The 19,662-nt window shown below is 36.4% G+C and overlaps 1 long non-coding RNA gene and 1 pseudogene across 2 annotated transcripts; one reads left to right on the top strand and one right to left on the bottom strand.

The window, feature by feature from the left end:
* Window positions 1-18,006, top strand: part of LOC149215391 (uncharacterized) — a 53,092-nt pseudogene extending 35,086 nt beyond the window's left edge.
* On the bottom strand, window positions 12,531-15,955 carry LOC149215392 (uncharacterized). Of its 2 annotated transcripts, none has more exons than XR_016251028.1 (3): window positions 15,786-15,952; window positions 15,593-15,691; window positions 12,531-13,027 (listed from the first exon to the last, which is right to left on the bottom strand). It is a non-coding gene; the product is annotated as an uncharacterized LOC149215392 (long non-coding RNA). The 2 variants fall into 2 exon arrangements; XR_016251029.1 differs by lacking the exon at window positions 12,531-13,027 and adding an exon at window positions 13,195-13,218 and having other exon boundaries at window positions 15,786-15,955.
* Window positions 18,007-19,662: the final 1,656 nt, after the last annotated feature.

Raw genomic sequence — 19,662 nt, forward strand, 5'->3', positions numbered from 1 at the left:
GACAGACGATTCAGAGCAGGAAAGTCTGCTCCCTCAAGGAACCTACCAGTCGTTCCGCTTCAGGTTCCCCAGCAGACTGGTCAGGCCAGAGGTTGTGGTCAATTTTACTGTTTTTATCACGGAGGAAGACCCTGGAAGGCATAATTCCAGCTCCCCTGCAAGGGCTCATGACAGTGATATATTCGTGGGTGATATGACCGGCTTGGTTTACAGAACCCGCAATTTCGAGGCTGCACCAACCCAGAATGCACTGGTCCAGCAGGCATCGCCTCAGGATGTCTCGGGCAATGACGTTTCCATCCAAGAAATTCTGCAATTGCCCAATCTGAACATGGAAGCGGAGGTCCTCGGCGCTCAGGCTCAGCCAGATCCAGGAGAGTTGCTTCGGGACGAGGAGGGGATGGTCATCTGGCTAGACTCGCCAAGCCAGGACAATGGCGTGCAGACGGACTCGACCAGCAAGCCAGCCTAGTTTTTCATCGGGTGCTTTGTTCTGTCTTTTTGTAATCATGTTATTACATATGTTGTCTTCTTCTAGTCTATATTTCAGTTCACAGTCTCATTATAGCCACTGCTGTAAGTCTCAAGCCTCAGCAGTCAGCTCTTTTTGTTTCAATGTTTACAATGTAAACTGGCACTGTCTTGCCAGTAGCCATGATGTCTATGTTAGATGGAGTCCAGGCTATTCGCTGTCCAAAAACCATGATTATGGACTTAGTTTTGACAATCAGTTAAAGCAGATAGACAGAATTGTCAAGCTTCTTCAGCTTGAGGACTGGCCTCGGCCTCCTCGCGAGATGTAACCTCTGTAAATATTTTCTTTTCTTAATATACTAGTAGCCTTTACATAGAAAAAAAAATAAAAAAATTTAAAAGAATCTACACACCTTTTTTCACTTTGTAGGAGCTCGATATTGCCTCTAATGTATCTATGTACATTCAAATCATCAAGACTTTCTGAAATTGTGACTTATAGTATCCCTCTTTGTCCTCTTTCCAATGCCACCAGTCTGATCCAAATTGGATTCTCCAAGGAAGAGTTATGCGAAATCTCCCACAGTGACCTGATTATAAACTAGTTCATTAGAGCGAACTTGTACGACGTGTCACAAGTCACTGTTTCGACCTTTAGCTTTGCAAAATATATACAAGAAACTACAGTCCGTCCTCTTTCTATACCTTCTTACGAAATTTCAATCCAATGCTCAGAGAGAAAGTTATGACGATTTTCCCCAAGTCACCTGTTTGGAATGTAATTCAGGAGTCTGCAGAAAGACCAACTTCCTCAGGTCATATCTCTGCAAATATAGCACGAAAAGATCTGAAATTCAAACCTGAGCTTCAGCGTGATGTCTTCTCAAATGGGTTTCTTTTTTAGCTTCTGAAACATCGCAGAAAAAAAAATTTATAGCGAAAATTCCACGATGACCTATTTGGAGTAGCGAAACCCTAGAATCCAAAGCTCTGATACCAAATGTTATGAAACCAGCTCAAGAAAAAGATAGAAAAGATAGATTGAAACCTTAAAATTCAGCCTCTTCGAGGGGGAAACCTCCTTTACATTACATAAATTAACAATTCTTGGATGATACAAATGACAAAACCTCCTTTCCATATATAGGAGTCTAAGGAGTCACAATATAACCCAACCGACCTAACAATAATAATATAAAGCCACAAAAATAACAATAGAGGGATTCTATGGGGCACAATAATAACAATATGGGGATAATAGGGGCACAACAATATTAATAAGGGGTATAATTACAATAGTAATGGGGTAATCACTAGTATTATAGGGACCCAACACATTTTTACCTTGCTCTCTTGTCTCTGAATCCCTTAGATCATTGGTGGAAGAAAGCATAATAGAGTGTGTTCTTTTGTTGGAGATCAGATTGCTTCCAGGAGCTATATCATTGTGTTAGGCATTGAGTAACTTCATGCGCCTTTATTTATCATTTTTTATCTCTTGGTGCTTCAAATTTTGTGCAACCCTTCACCTTCTTTCCTTTTACCTTCCAATGCCCCCATTTCACTTTCTATATAATTCAATGCTACTCATTTCACATATTTTGGTATTAAATTTCCCTCATCCTATGAGCCTACATTTCTCTACACTTATCCATTTTATTATTTTCCTTGACCTCGTAGCACAGGCGTATGCATATCTCCATGCAATGGTTCCCCCTTCTACTTAGCTCTTACGCAATAGTGTCGGGCTCAGCTAAATCCCCTCACAATCCTTTGTGGAGTGGTGTAATCTTTACCATTAGATAACTTCCCTTTCCTTACACAATGATGCTCCCAAACCAAATTTCTACTGTGATTTTTCCACTGTTGTCACTTTTCCCTTCCTTTTATGATGTATTCTTCCTCTCGTCTATGAGCTACAATGTGAAGCTTAGTGTATGTCTTCCCCTTTGTGCAATAACACAATCTCTTTATCACGACCTACCATATCTCCTTGCACTACTATCTCTTTTCATGCCATTGTAGCACATTTCCCCCTTGGTGAAGCCTCCTTATATAGCTTATGCAACAACACATTGGTCTATTAAACATAGAGTGTATCGGTCGTGAAATACACTAAATTGATATAGTTTGTGCAACACATTAAATTAATTTTGTTTTCCTAACATTGTTGGTTATCATGAATATTTTTGAGATTTTAGGTATCGTAGACTTGGAGCGCCTCAACATCTCCTCATCAACAAGAGATATGAATCCACCCATGAAGAAAAGACTAGACAAGGAGATTGTAGAAGGAAATGAAGAAGGGGCAATGAAAATTTCTATAATTTCAGTTCCAACCGATGTAGCTATCTGGAAAAATCAATGCCAATGACGTGGTCAGGTATATATCAATCATTTACTCAAAAAGAGGTTCCTGGAGATGAAGAGGATAGTGAAGTGTATCATAATTTCAATAATTCTTGGCTCCACAAAGTAGTATCTCACCCTGTCATTCTACCATGTGCTGAAACTATTGAATGGATAATCAAGTTGATAGAAATAAAAGATATAATTGTTTAGGACAACCATGGTTTTGATGTAGCAACGTACATATATCCTTGCATCACCGAATATTACAAGATGCCAAGCTACTAGGTGTCCCTTATAGCTAAGTGATTTTGTGATTTTGCTTTAGATATCAAGAATATCCTTAAGACTTGGTGGAAATATCTCAATAATTTTTTACATTGATCCAATGGGATATATAAGACTAAGTTATTGAGAAATGAATATAAGATGGTAGCAATAATGTGTTGTAGATTGTACGGTAGGCAAGATGCAAAAATGTTCAAGAATTAGGTACCAATGATGTGCACCTCTACTCAAGATGGGAGCATATTTAATTTAGTAGAGATTCCAGCAGCTTCCATCACAACAAATGTAAAATGAGCCCAAAATCCACCAAAGGGACAACAACCTAAATTTTTCATGGCATCATATCTATTGGATGACATAAGTGCAAGCTGTCAATTTGAGTCATTAGGATAGAGGTGGAACTTTTCTCTAAACATACCACCTATTCAAATATGCTACAAGGTTCTATGGGACACTGGCTACAAGGGGATGTACCATCAAATTGCTGAGAATATTATTTCACCCATATATCACATACTCTTTGACACATAATCTCTATGTATGTCAGATAGAGCCAAAGTATCATTACAGGATATAGTTGACTAGTTCATACCCACAAATTCAACGTATATCAGAGTATTCATAGCTTGCAAGCCTCCTCACCAATTTCCTATGTTTGTTACAAATAAAATATTCTTGTAGGAAGTTTCATTCCAGGTCATTCTAGTTCAAGTAAAGAAGGAACCATGGCCCGCTTTTCCATTATATGTACGCACATATTGTGCTATAAGTTTTAGAGAAGCAGAGGTGGAAGCCAGTGATATAGACCACTTTAAGTTTGGTGAACTAAGCTTCCATAGATATGATTCCAGAGGTATCATTGCAAGACATTATAAAAATATAAAGTACAGATGTCCATACACCCTGACCATTGAGAGGAAGAAGATAAGGTAAATAATTTTAAGAATGTTTCCAAGGTTATGGATGCAATCAAGCGAATTGGTAGCTCTCAACCCATGAAAAATCTTACACCTACAAACGAAGAATACTATCTAGGCAAAGAATCCCAAGAAAATAAAGTTTCCTTAAAGAGAGAAAAGGAGAAGGAGGTAGTAAAGAAAGAAAGATTGGAAAAGTTGAAATCCAAGCGAGAAGCTAAGAAACAGGAGGAAAATAAGAAGTCGGAAGAAGAAAATAGAAAAACAATAAGAGGATAGATGGTAGTAGGAAGAAGAAGAAAATAAGTAAGAGGAAACTAGAAGAAAGTAAGAGGAAGAGATTAAAAAACAAGAGGAAGCAGGGAGGAAGCTTGAAGAAGAAAGACTTGCAAGAGATATGGTGGATAAGTAAGCACGAGAAGAAGCTATAAAAAAGGAGCAAGATTAAAAGGAAGTAGAAGCCATATTGCCTCTTATGAGTATTGATCCTTCTACACCACTAACCGGAGGATATATTCCACTTGGGGAGATGGGAATTTCGATTGATGAAGAAAATCAAGTGTTAGATATTTCAAGTATCATATTTGCTTGTGGTTCCAATAAGATTGTTCAAGAAAGGGGCAGATTCTTAGCATGAGAACTGGTCAAACTGATCTTGGTGACCACTGAGATATAGTGGCAGATACTATGAAAATTATTATGGTGATAGCTTCCATAGGATCTACATTCTCTCTTGCAACAAAGAATAACATTGAGCATCTACTGAACACGGTGAAAAAAACTAAAAAATAAGTTGGTCAATTCAAAACAAGAGAATAAAAGGCTTTGCATAGAAATCTAATTATTTACATCCTCAAGTTCTCATGAGGAGGATTTCCAAATAGGTAAGAGATAAGAGTGTTAGAAGACATCATGAAACAACTATATAAGGAGATGAATATTCTTCAAAAAAACCCTCATTAATGGATGTCCAAAATGAGCTCAAGGGAAATGGTTCAATTTTAAAATAAGTTCAATTGTAGTATACCTCATGTATGAATGGGGTGCAAGGTATCATGATGCACCAATTGACTTATCTAGAAAGCATAGAATGGGTAAGGAATGAGATAAAGCAAAATTTAAGATTCTTGTGCAATCCTAAGAGAAGTTGGGAAGAGATGTTGCTAGGACATTAAGTATCTATCAGAAACTTCATATCGCATTATAAGACCTTATCAAGTCTCAAAAAATAGATTCCATTGGAGCATGAGGAATAGTAAGACTAGAACAAGAAATCTAGAAGAAAATCAAGAGATGATGGATGTAAGAAAACAGGTTATTGCTTAGAAGGACCTGAAACCTACGAGAGAGGCCATTGCAAAACACATGGTCGAACCCACGAAGATGCACACAATTCTCTCATAGAATATCATTAATAATTTTCCAAAACTGAAGAAGTATTCAAGTACAGGTTTCGGGGAAGATTTTTGAAGGAAATGACCTTATGGATTAAGGTTTTGATGCAGAGGAAAACCTAGTACTATTTCAAGAAAATAATATGGTATATTAAAATCCTAAGTACTAGTGATAGGGTTTAGGGGAGAAACGCTACTCTGTTATGGAGGATGAAGGTCTGTTGTGGAGGATGCAGATGAGTCGCGAAGAGATCGAGACTTAAGGGTAAATAAAAGAGCTTAGATAACAAACTTGTAGTGGGAAAATACATTGCAGAAAATTCAGAGATGACAATGAGAGTTACACCAAATAGGAGAGGTGTTGAGCAGTCTAAGACTGCAGACAGAAGGGATAGGTAGCTCAGAGTTGTGAAGCATAGAAGTCAATAGTGGAGTAAATTATAGAAAAATAGGAGGTGTTGGAAGTAATCCAATAGGAAATATGAATGGAATCAATGGAGCCCTCCAGGAATCAAAACGCCAGAAATGCCTAAATAGTCAGTTGTAGTTGTAGACCAAAGCATTCCCCCTTATGATGAAATGCGCTTTGTGATGGGGAGATTGTTTTCTGAAGATGATGTATATCTCGCAAGTACCAGTTTGTCGATTAATAACATTGGTAGTTCTCCCCCATAACCTCCCCCTAGTACTTTATCAAAATCTTACTTATTTTGTTTCAAAGCTAGTTATGAATTTAAAATTCCAGAAATTCCATAATATGTACGCAATTGGTACTTCTAGTAGTGGTGGTTTCCAAATAAGTTCCTCAGGATATTTGCAGCTTGGTTTTCAACGATTTATATTAGTTTCACCTGGTCATTCTGCAATGGTCGGTAACATAATAGGTTCATTCACTTAGTATCTCGAATTTTCAAGGTGAGGGAATGAGGATGTAGAATCACATTGGTATTTGTGTGAAGCCATATGGAGGGCTAAAAAATGCCAAACACTACTAAGATTATTGAGTTTCAAACTACTTTGAGAGCTAGAGTTCTCAAGTGGTTTATTAAATGGTCTGCATTACATCAGAATCCCACTCTTGATGAAGTTAAGAAAGAATTTTTCCAAGAATTTAAACTCCCCCAGACAAATGAACAAGGGTTATCTGAACTATGGGATATTAAATAATGTGAAGAAGAAATGGCATGTGTATGCATGCATCAATTCAAAGATGAAATTGGTAAATTGGGTTATCGTATCGATCCTAATCACCAAAGCAATTGGTTCATTAAATCCATGTTTCCATTGACAAAAACCCCCTTAACATAATAGAAAATTGATACGCTACAAGATGCACTTGAGAAATATATGAATATTAAAGAAATGGCAAGATAACCTCCTGAGCATAGAGGGGGTTTTGCTTCTGTTGAGAATGCGACCAGATTCCTTCAATCTCATACAGTGATTAATGCACCAATTATACAATTGTTGTACAACACAAGACTCATGTTGTTGTCAATCAAGCAATAGTTCTGATCGAGAATGCGCCAGATTCCTTCAATCTCATATAGTGATTAATGCACCAAACACAGATGTACTAGTTGCAACGACTTTTATATCATTTCGCTGATGTTGTCATGTCAAAATCAATGTGATACAATTAAGTCACCTTTAAGAAGAACCTCATTGCAATTTCTATACAAGGATGTCTATCTTATCATTACTCATTCTAATTTCACCTCTTTTATTGTCAGACTTCACGAATTAGCCTCCAAATGCTTGCTTCATCCACAAACCAGTGAATTACCTTTTATAAATATTTTGTTTGAGCATTGGAACTCAATAACATTTACAAAATTATAAAAAGTTTATCTCCAATCAATTTCTTTTCTTTTCTTTTTCTTTTTCTGATTTCCACTTATTATTGTTATATAAATATCTAAACTCATTTTATAATACTTTAAAAATAGAAATTTTCAGATATTATAATCCCTAAATCCTTTCTTCCCATTCTTAATGACTTTTGCAATTGGAAATAGGGCTTTGCAATCAGGTTCCCTCTGCATTAAACTCTGCAACTGACCCACCACGGTTAGTGTTGGAGTCCTTATTCTCTTGAACAAAAGTCAAGTGACAAGAAAGAGTTTGGGCTCCCGGCTCTACGCCGGGCCTGTACATTATTACTGGAATCTCTTGTACCTGTTTTGGCAGATCCTATTTTGGGTGTTGAACATCCAGTTCTGCCCTTAAATATAAAGGAGCAAGCCAAAAGTATTGCACATGAATGGAAGTCGAAGATAAACCTTGAAGGAGATGTTGCCAATGGCAATTCGTTGGAGGCCCAGGCCTTCTTGCAACTTCTAGCTACTTTTGGAATTGCGTCAGAGTTTGATAAAGATGACTTATGCAAGCTTGTTCTTGCATTTGCACGGTGCAGGCAGACACCTGAACTCTGTCGTTCCCTTGGACTTGAATAAAAAATGCCAAGTTGGTTGGCTAGTGTTATGTAATGTTAGCCTCAGTGGCTAGGCTGGCAAAATTTCCATCCATTTTGGTAGATAGGATTTTTGTTGTTTTTCTGGCATTCATGGCTAGCTTGGTTTTTTTGAGGGACTGGTGGATTTTATCAGTATACTTGGTTGTGGCTGATTGAGTTGAAGATAAATTTTGGTAATCCTGGCTGTAGTAAACCTTCCCAACATTTTTTGTTTAGTCCAGTGAACGGGTTTCTAAGTTGACGGGATTGGTAGTCTTTTCTTTAGATCTCAACATTTCATATGCAAGGCAGATACTGAGTGGCCTCTACTAGGTAGACATCTTTTTATGAGGTAGAAAGTTGTATGTAAGTTATTTTGTTGATATTAATAAAGGCACCTGAAGATGATCAGCTATGGTAAAGTGTCATAAGGCCTTTCATGAGTGGGGAACTGTTTACTTACGAAAATGGTCTCAAGCTGGCATAGCTGTTATCTTTATTGACAAATCCGTTGAAGTTGTCTGTATTGTTTTTTCTTTCACAGTAAACTGTCTTTTGGTATTTCAAATGTTTGTGACATATTCAGATTAACTGAAAATTTTGTGACAATTTCATGCAGATGTTGTAGAAACCCTGGTCAATAGTGGAAAACAAATTGAGGCAGTCAACTTTGCTCATGCATTTGGGTTGACAGAGAAGTTTGCACCTGTTCCTTTGTTGAAAACAAATTGAGGCAGTCAACTTTGCTCATGCATTTGGGCTGACAGAGAAGTTTGCACCTGTTCCTTTGTTGAAGGAATATCTGAAAGATGCTAAGAAAGCTTCTCAGGCAAGTTTAAAAAGCGGGAATAACTCTACTGTTGCACAAGTACGATTGTATTACTGTTATACAAAATGTCTTGTTATGTGATGATCATTTTGGCTTAGTATTGTTGGTTATATCGGAAGTTCCTTTTTTGACCGATATTTTTATTTGCTGCTACAGAATGAAGTAAATACAAAAGAGATTTCTGCTTACAGAGCTGTTATAAAGTGCATTGAGGAGCACAAACTTGAATCACAGTTCTCACCAGATCCTCTTCAAAAGTGTGTAGCTCAGCTAGAGAAAGCTAAGGCTGACAGAAAAAGGTCTGCAGGTGTTGTTAAGTCTCAACCTAAGCATCCTCGTGCTAATGGAGGAAATGCTGGTGTATATATGCCTCCGTTAAGTGCAGATGAAAGAACTCCGACTCTTTAAGCTTCTTCCAATGGTGCAGACAGAAGCTTTTATAGGTCTTTGGATAGAGTACAATATTCTGGTGTAGCTCCAGGTGTTACATCCTACAACCTACAGGGCCAAAATGCATATGACAGATCAAACCAAGGATTATATGGAGCAGGCTATGGTGTTGGAAATAGGACTCCAGTCTCGCTCTCAAGGCCATATATGTATCCATCAGATAACATGGGGCCTTCGTTGTTGGGTTCCGATTCTTACAATTCCTCTACTAATTACAACAGCCATCACTTTGGCAGTAGACTGCCTGCCCCTCCTCCAGCTTATCAGTCTTCTTTTATACATTAGGTAGGTACGGTGCTTATCTTACCGTGGTCAAGCAAGTTCTGATCTTATCAGGCCCCATAAAACCTTTTCTATTGAATGTGGCTAGTAGTAAGCACTTAGCTTTGAAGAGGTTTTTTGACTTTGTTTCTGTAAATCTAAAAGATTGGCAAAGTTCATTTGGCAGCTTTTCACAATTTTCAGTGGTGTTTTCTTCTATTAAGGAATTTTATTTTTGTATGGTATTGAGTGCTTCATCACTTTCCCAGGTTACTATATACTGTAGTGTTTACAGTTCAAAGATGATTCTATGCATAATTTTGGTATTTTTTTATTTGTTTGACAAATTAGAGAGGATCAATTTGTCTCTTTGTGGAAGATTAAAATTTGGTGAATAATATATCATTTGTGATCTTGTTCGGAGCTCATAACACAAGACTTTCAATTGCATTGTATGCCGAGGGCTGGTCTTGTGCTGAATATGATTTAATTGTCCACTTGCACGTTACCTCATTGGTACCTGTTTACTCTACGCCTATGAAGCGAATCAGATTTTGTTTTGATTAGTCCAATTGTAAGGCTATTTTTGAAACTGGACCCTACCCCTCTTAAGCTGGACCCTGCCCTTCTTAAGCTGCTGCATGATTTAAATCCCCCTTTTTGAGCAGAAATGATTTGTAGTGCTAGTGGTATAGTTGTTATACCCTGCATTAATATTTTTGTGTTCTCTGTAACAAGGACAACGCACATTGGAGTTATATGTCCCATCTAGAACTAGCAATTGTCTCAAAAGGTACAAAGAGAGGCTGATAGGATTATTAAATTAGAATTGTTGAATTTCTCTAGAAGAGATGTTGGTTCAAGCCTACAAGGAGCAAAGAGATTTGATGTTTGGAGTTCTATGCTTTTTAGACACCATATTCTTTAAATACAACTTAATTTTCGAAAAAGTTCAACCACAATGCAGTTCTGCCATGCAGACATACACTTAAATCACTATTGGGCTTATGATATTGACAAATTCAAAGTAAACTGGTATACAAGAGAATGTACCAAGCTAAACCACAAGTTACACATCTTCAGACCTAAAAAAGTACATAACAATGGTTTGGCATATCAATAGCGATATCATAATTGCTTTTCCTTCCACATACATACAATTGCTCCAAAGGCAAGGACAAGAAAATTTTTCAGCTCTAGTGAGCACCAGTGGGTCACCAAAACGAGTGACCACTAATGGCTTTCACATTTATACAAGGAAATGGCAAGGGACTTTACATGGATTCCACTCAACTTCAGACGCAGCTTCAGCCAATATGGAGAGTGATTGAAATTGAACATAGCTAAGTAGTGGCATTGGCTCACAGTAATACACCAAGTATAAAATATTTAAGCTTTTACAGAAGCAAGGAGTAAGAAAAATTAAGAAGCTCAGAGAAGTAGATTTAAATCAATCAAAGCTTGTTGAACGGCTATAATGTCCATAGAAATAATCTTCCAATGTTATGCTCTCATGTACAAGATTTACACTTTGATCTGGACTACTGTTTGATACCAAATCATCATCAACTCCAAGCATTGCAAGTGATAGATGAGTTTGGATGTCACAACTCCCAGAGTTTTCTCCAGACTCATCCTCAATCAATTCATCTAATTCCATGGACATTGTCAATTACCTCTTGGTCCAATAAGGTAGGTCATCTCCTTCTCCTCGTAATAATTTCAAACTCTGCCATAATAAGTTATGGACAAACAATGAGGAAGAATAAGTTCACGTTCTTACATTAACATTTATCCATTGTTTGAAATTTCACAAAGTCAGTTTAATGCAAAGGTAAGCCACTTTATTTCAATGCAATCCAGATTTCAGCTAGGATAGTGATTCTCAGGAAAGCTATATACTCTCTTGATATTGGAGCGAAAGCAGATATGCTGGCTCTTAGGCATATGTTTTCGGGTATACAATGGTTAATTTCAGCCACCGTGAGGATGTATGCAGACCATTTGAATTTATGCTTCAACAAAATGGTCACATCCATTTACATAAATGAGTATGTATGCACACTGTTTGAACTTACACCTCAACCAAATAAATGCGAAAATCGATTTATGGAAACAAATCGATGCACATATTGGTTTTGTATTGCTTGAATTGTTATTGTAAATTGGGAAATGAATTATTTTATGTGGAAGATTAATTTGACTGGAGAAATAGCAAAACAAATTGCGTGTATGAATTATTAAATTCTGTTTTCGAAGTGTTTTGCGGAGTTCAGTGGATTTTCTGTCATGCAAATCCATTTGGTATGGGTTGTGTGAGTGCCTGTGTAGTTACATTCGTCATTTACTTTCTATATATTTGGCAGCTGGAAAATATATTTTGAAGCAAAATGAATTGGCTTGAGCTTGATAGTTAATATGATTTTTTCAGCCATATTAAACGCGTTAGAAGCGAGGAACGTGTTTTAGTCAAGCTATTTGGCATGCTTAAAAGAAACCAACAATGGCGACTGACCTCATTTTCAGTTGATTTGAAAATTAGTTGACTGGTAATGCTAGCTAAATATAGTTTCTCATTAATGGAGTGTTCTACCAAAAAAATCGTCCTCATTATTTTGTTGTCGCGTACTGAATTAATGATGGAATTGAATGGAACCGTTTTAATGGCCGTTAAATGAACCTTTGCTTGTATTCATTCTACTGCATTACCCCGTGTTCGTATAAATTTCTCAGCCTAGATTTTTGGAGAAATTCCTGAAACAAGTTTGTTTCTGTTTGCTTTGTCGGTGTTAAGTTTTTGCTGATTAACTCTAGTTTTGCCTAAGGTACAATGTATGCTCATTATGTTGATTATGAACTTTAAAATGGTACCCATAATGGGTTCAATGGCGGTGTGAAAACCCTTGTGAAGCACACGCTTAAACGAAGCAATTTGCCTTTGTTTGAGGTTGTGCACAAAGTGTTTGACGAAATACCTATACTATAATTTGGGCTAAGGCACTACAATGCATCAAATATCGCTTTTCCCGTTTGAAATCACCACTATACACAACAGAATTTTGTGTTGCATTTGCCGCGCATACATTTCTATAATACCCAATCCCAGATGGGTAAACAATTACCTATTTTCACAAAAGAAAAAACAGGCTATCTTTCATTATAATAAGAAAAAATAGTTACAATATTCACCCTTCTGAAATCCAAAATGACACAGTACTACAACTGCTGCTCTATGGATAGAGCTCTAATCTGCTTAAGGCTGGGATTACATGATAAATTTGGGTTTACATTAGCAAAATCTCAATTTTGATAAAAGAAAGACAGAATTACAAAACCTCTCAACTCAATAAAAAACCCGATGAACATCTTTCCTTGTTTATTTCAGCGATGATGATACTCTGTCTCTGCTTTAGAAGGGCAGACAGACAATGCAGTGTATACCATTATATTTGAAACATCCAGAGCTACAAATGGATCCATTGACAAAATAATTGTAGCTTATTTCACCAGCATGATAGATCTGCCACGTTTCGATAGTAGATCAGCCACCATATTCTGCTCTCTGTAAATGTGGGAGAATGTGATGTGCTTGAAGGACTTCGCCAGATCTCTAATATAGCACATCCAATGGGTAAACAATCACTTACTCTTTCCCAATGGAAGTATTTCGTTTTAGAAATGAGTTAGACTTCAAATATTGGCTTAATGAATTCTCATGGTTTTATCCTTTCATTCCCCCATGCAAAATAAAATTCCTGTAAACTTCTTGGCATGGGGCTGTTTCTTGCATGTGAAAATGCACTGTTTATTGAAAATACAACTGGAATACATTAATGGAAGTAACGAGACCAATGGGAATTTTTAAAGAGATGATACAATACAAAAATCATGGGTGAAAATGCAATTGCCTTTACATCTACTTGTTCACATTGCTGTACAAAATGTAAATAGTTCAAATTTGACGATACACAGGGAATGGATTAGTTACTCTTTTCCTATAAAAGTAGAAGCTTTGTTTTTGAAATATTGGCTTAAAGAATTCTCATTATTTTATTCTTTGATTCCGCCCTGCAAAAAAACTCTTTCCTGTAAATTTCTTGCGACAATAGGCAATTTCTTGTGTGTGATAATAGACTGTTTCTTGTAGATCCTGCTGTGTTGCAGTAATTGAGTATCAAGACCGAAGGAAAATTTTGAAAAGATAGTACAATATAGAATGGTGAAAATGCAATTGCCTTTCAATGGATTTGTTTATATATTTCTTTGCAAAATAGGAATGGTTCAATATGTGACTTATAGGTAGATTGTTTAATGGTTTAATGGATGAATCTAACTTAGGTTAGGATTCAGAACAATAGAGAGAAGTAAATATAATAATTAAGCAACAAATATTCAAACTATGTGTACCATGTGTACCATGATTTATCTTAGAAAATCTTAATTGCAGAAAAACCAGTCAATAATAGATTTATTATTGTCTTTGGCTAAAACACAGCCATGCTGGGAAACACTCTGAGCTTTCACCGCTCAACCATAACTCACTATAATGAAGAATCCTCTAGCCTTTTAATGACTTCAACTACATATAATACCATGAGCTTATTACCATGGGTCAGTGATACCTATACCCAAAATCCACAACCGTTAACACAATCTCAATTCCATTCCATCACATAATCAAGTTTATCTAAGAACATATAACTCTTGGAACTAATGTTGGTTCAACCGATAATAAGTTTATCTAACAACATAACTCTGGGAACTAATGTTGGTTCAACCGATAATTTTACTAAACCCTTGGAAATGTCACTTTTAAGTGTTTTTCAAACACATGAAAATGTAATTATATTACAACATTTCCCATGCTCAACTGTAGAAGTGCATCTAAACTTGATGAATGAAAACTATGATAGATATAAGGAAAATAGAAAGTTACTACCAGGTATGTGGATGCAGGTAAGGAACCAGAACCGTGACAGAGTTGAGTATGACATACAAAACAAGATCTATAGACATAACGAATTATTCAGACAATCTGAATATAACATATAATAGATGCATATAATTTCTAGATGGAAATGAAGAGAGAATATAAAAAGGATGAAAATTCTGCCAGCGCTCGAAACAACACTACCCAAATGTACCTACAACATCACTACCTATTGTTGTTTCTCACCCCCCTCGAGAATAGATTCACTAATGGATTCCCACAGTCTGAAATAGAATCCAAGGCATCAAAAGGTAAACCTAGGATACCCACTTATTCAAGACATGTTCTCTAGAGACTCACTCCAAGCAAAATGAATACTAATACAAGTAATGTTAATACTTAATATTATGCAATTAGTCAAACTCTTTCATAATTGGGTTGCTATATTTCAGTTGGGTTGCCAGTGACATATGCCTCAGCATTAAATCAGATTCAATTTTTTGTTCTCTGTATTCTGAATTTCATCTGTTTTCTTGGTTTGTTTATTTTTCTTGATGGACAAAGGATTATATGGAATGTATAGAAATCGTAGAATTTGCAATCCCTTCATTTATTTCTAGGTATTTAGGGATTTGTATGCATATTTTAATATGCAGTCAATATTGTTCTAGAAATCTGAGTCTGTATATATCTAGCTATTGAATTTTCTGTTATGCATTTAAACGATAAAGCACAGATTCCAAATTCAGATCAGGTTAAGATGCTCTCTGAAAAAGCACATATTCCAATTGCAGCCACTGGATTAAAATAATGTGTTTTTTAGTTTTTGTTTTTTCAAACCAGGGCCTTGAATTAGATCATAACTAAAAACAGTTATCTACAAGGTACCAGCGCGAAAGGTTGTATGAACAACACTGCTCATACAGAAAGAAAATTGCAATTAAAAGTTATCACATACCATGACTGGCCAATGTAATCATGTAGCTCTTAATATTAACCACTAGATGATTTCAGATTTTTAAATATTAACTACATCGCGTTACGGGCTTACCTAGCCGTTTTTTCCCTATATTAACGATAGAATATATATCTAGTTCTTAATATTAACCCCTAAATGATTTCAGCTTTATAAATTTTAACCACATTATCTTATGGGGTTTCACCTAGGTGTTTTCTTTTCTTTATTTTTGAAAAAGAGAGTGACAGAATGCATACACAGAGGGAAGATGACAAATGTATACCGACCTGATTCCAGGCGAAGAATGAGGTTGATCCCTCGGACCTATACGAACTCTCCACGTTTCATCTTCTTCGACAATGATGAACCCTCTTCTTTGCCTTCAACTGTTGCAGAGCAGAGTTCTTCTGAAATCATTAGCCGTGCCAAAACTAAATAAAAAAGCAACAGACAAGAAAATAAAAAGCAGACAAGCTTTACCTAGAATATCTCCATAAATTCACATGCCACTGGTTAAAACCCTTCGAAATTCCCATCAAATGTCCATGGATAAAACCCTTGTGATTTCCTGTGAAATGCCAATGGTTAAAAATCTGTCTAGATAATCTTCGGCAAAATCACATAATCAATCTTTTGTCGACACGTTTCGAACCAACCAGTGTGGTTCATCGTCAGGACAAGTTGAAGAACTAATATGGCTTAGCTTGATTAAATAGAGTGTGCAGAGACTCCAACGGCTATATTGCAACGGCTAATTTTGACCTGACGATCAAAGTCAAACCCCTGATTTTATTATTAATAGAAGCATATAATTTATTATTATTAATAAATTTATTGTTTAAATATAATGGTCATTATATCTTCATATTTATTATTAACCCCAAATTATTTAAATACAAATAAATATTATAAAATTACTATTATTCTTAGAATTTAGTTACAATAGGTAACTGTGTATTTATTTAATAATAATTGTTTAAACCAAAGGGTCCAATGGTAACCTAGATATAATAGTCATTAATAAATTATGGTAAACTAAATCATGGTAAACTAAATATAATGGTCATTAATAAATTAAATCTTCATATAACCTATATTTATTATTATTCCAAAATTTTTTAAATACAATAAATAGTATTAAATTACTATTATTCTTATAATAAAGTTACAATAGGTAACTGAGTATTTATTTAATAATAAAGATTAAAATTAAGGGTCCAATGGTGAACTAGATCTTCTAAAATAAATCATTTTTATTAATTATTTAAATGTAATGGCCCATTCGAAATTAAAATAATAAGTTCATACAATAATTTATGTATATTAAATAATCTATATTTACTTAATAATTTTTAATTCTAATATTATAAATAGTATTCTAGCCAAATCATTATTATGTAAAAACCATAATTAAAGAACATGTTTATCTAATTTAGTAATTTATATCCATTAAACAATCAATGTTTATTACTAAATTTTTTTATTAAAATTAACTATGTTATTACTTATAAGGTTAAAAATCAAAGTAAAGAATCTAATCTAATTTAATTACCCCCTGGGATAAGGTTAATACCATAATTAGCCCGAAATTACTTAATAACAAATTACAACTCCTGCAATCCAAGACAAACCCGCCAAAAACAGAACTTGAGGAGAGGGAAGACAGAAACCCTAAGACCTAACAAAAAGGGAATGAGGAGGCTAGGAAGACAAGGCTGGGACCCAGCAACTGCTAATCTTCCAGCCATCATCCTTATTAAGATTGTTCGGCCTTTTCTCAATCTCCAGGGCCTCTCTAAATTTGCGATGGTGAAACTGCGCAACTTTGGCAATGACTTGAGCATCTTCTATACAAACATGATGCATAGTCTTCCCTGCATGTTCAGCCAGGGCTGAGGACTTGGTCCTACCATGTCTTAAGTCAGCCGAATGCTCGCTAATCCGTTGATTGATAGAGCGACCAGTCTCACCAATATAAGGGGTCCCACAGGAACAGGGAATGACATAGACGCCCTTCATGTCCTTAGGGTCAATAGGGTCTCATCGCTAGCAGAAGAGTCTCATCGCCAGCAGGTAGTCTCTGCGAAGAGTGTCATCGCCAGCAGGCAGTCTCTCCGAAGAGTCTCGTCGCCACCAGGCCAGGCCTGGCCTTTCATGGCCCATTACCATGGGAAAAAAACCATTTTTCTATGAAAAAACAGATTAAACGAACGGCAGAAAACACCCCAATCATCTAACACACAAAATCAATGGCTCAGAATCGCACACGTCACATTTTAGGGATGTCTTTCTCAGAGGGAACGCCTTACGGCGTAATAATAGTAATTCCATAATCAGAATCGACAGGGACGGCTAGAGGTTTGCGCACGTCTTGAATTATTTCCGTAACGGCACTGTGTGGCTTCAGTACACCGGCCTCCTGCGAGAGCTCTAGGAGGAGGCCTGCTTTTTCTGCCTCGCTGGCCTGAGCGCTCTCTGCGAGGAGAAAATTCAACGGATCGGGGAAGCGCAAGAGTCGACGTCGACGAAAAACTTTGAAATTCTAAAGGAGGAGGTCAAGAAGTACCTCGGCGAAGCGATTCCCGTGAAATTCAGCGGAGGCGGTGAGGTTTTCTCCGTGCTCAGCGGCGAGCAACAGCCGGAGTTCCGGCTCGACGCCGATTTCTCAAGGAGACTCGAATTTGCGGCCTCTGTGATTTAAAGTTCAAACCATGGCGACTGAGACGAGAGCCAAAGGGTATCAGTTCGAACCCGACGGAAATGCGCAACACTCCAATTTTATAGTCAATTAAATCAAAACCGTCCCTATTTAGAGTTTTATAGTCAATTAAATCAAACCATCCCTATTTAAAGTCTTATAGTCAATATGCTTATTTATTTAACACCAAATTAAATCAAACTATGCCTATTTATTTAACAATTTGTTTTTAGTGTGATTTTTTGGAAATTTTTCTGGTGGGTATTTCCAATTTAATTTCTCTTAAATTTGGCAGGAATTTATTGAAATCACAAAGTTTGATGGGTAACTCCTACACAATCTAAGTGCCCTATAGGTTTTGAGAGCGTTGAATGCATATAGTCAAAAAACCAGTGTAAATAACACAAATCAAGATTTAACCTCAAACTTAAATCAAAATTTAACCTCAAATTTAACCTTAAGGTCAGATAATACACGGAACGATGTTATTGCCTCACAACCACTTTCTCGAACACCAATGAATTAATTCTCTTGCCATGCACTATACATAGTGTAATGTGTCATCACAATCAATTCATTATATTTGAAAAGTTTCCCTACATATATATACCTTTATTAGGCCTTGCCCCTTCATGTTATGGACTATTAGTAGTCCCTTCCCTTTCGTGCTAGGGACGATAGTAATCAATTTTACTCTGGCTATTAGTTGCACACAGAGAGCAATGTAAACTACTTCATTTTAACCAAAGTTTTGTTTTAATTTTTCTCTTTTGTCTGTTAGGCCAGGTAGTAACTCTCCAAAGGCATAAAAACCGATTGGTGTGTTTATTCCATAGGTATGTTATTGTTTTATACATTAGGAGTGATTGTTCAGTTCATCTTCCGATGACTGTTCACATTCCTGATTTATTTATTTTACAAATTCCCAATCATGAAGATTAGGTGTCAACATTCCCCCCCTTAATCTGAAGGGATGTTGGTGAGTCCAAGCATCATTCTGAATCATTCAAGTTTTTCCTTTCCAAGTGCTTTGGTGAAGATGTCTGCAATTTGCTCATTTGTGGAACAATGACGAAGATGGATTGTTTTGGCCTCAACATGATGTCGAATCAGATGATATTTAGTATTGATATGCTTTATTCGATCATGGAACTTTGGATTCTTGGCCAACTTTATTGCAGAGGTGTTATCAATCATGAGTGGAGTTGATTGTACTTGTTTTACCTGCAAATCTTCAAGAAATTTCCTGAGCCACACAATTTCTTTCGTTGCCTCAGCTGCTGCCACGTATTCTGTTTCAGTTGTGGAATCTGCTAGAACTGATTGTTTGCGTGATCTCTAGGAGACAGCTCCTGATCCAAGACTCATAGCATATCCTGAAGTAGATACCCCAGTTTCTTTGTCTCCATCGAAGTCTGAATCAGAGTATCCAATCAAGTTGAAGTCGTCCATCTGTGTATACTTGATTCCAAGGTCTTGAGTTCCCTTCAAGTACCTTAGAACTATTTTTGCAGCAGACCAATGTCCCTCACAAGGCTTTTGTATGAACCTGGAGAGGATTCCAACAGTAAATGAAATGCCTGGTCTGGTAGTAGTGAGGTATTTTTTATGAGACTTCCTACAAGCTGTCTATACTTTGTTGCATCCTCAAATTCCTTT

Source organism: Pinus tabuliformis, chromosome 1_1 (genome assembly GCF_031772625.1).
Source record: "Pinus tabuliformis cultivar Carrire ecotype Pingquan chromosome 1_1, CPIR1, whole genome shotgun sequence".
Lineage (NCBI taxonomy): Eukaryota > Viridiplantae > Streptophyta > Pinopsida > Pinales > Pinaceae > Pinus > Pinus tabuliformis.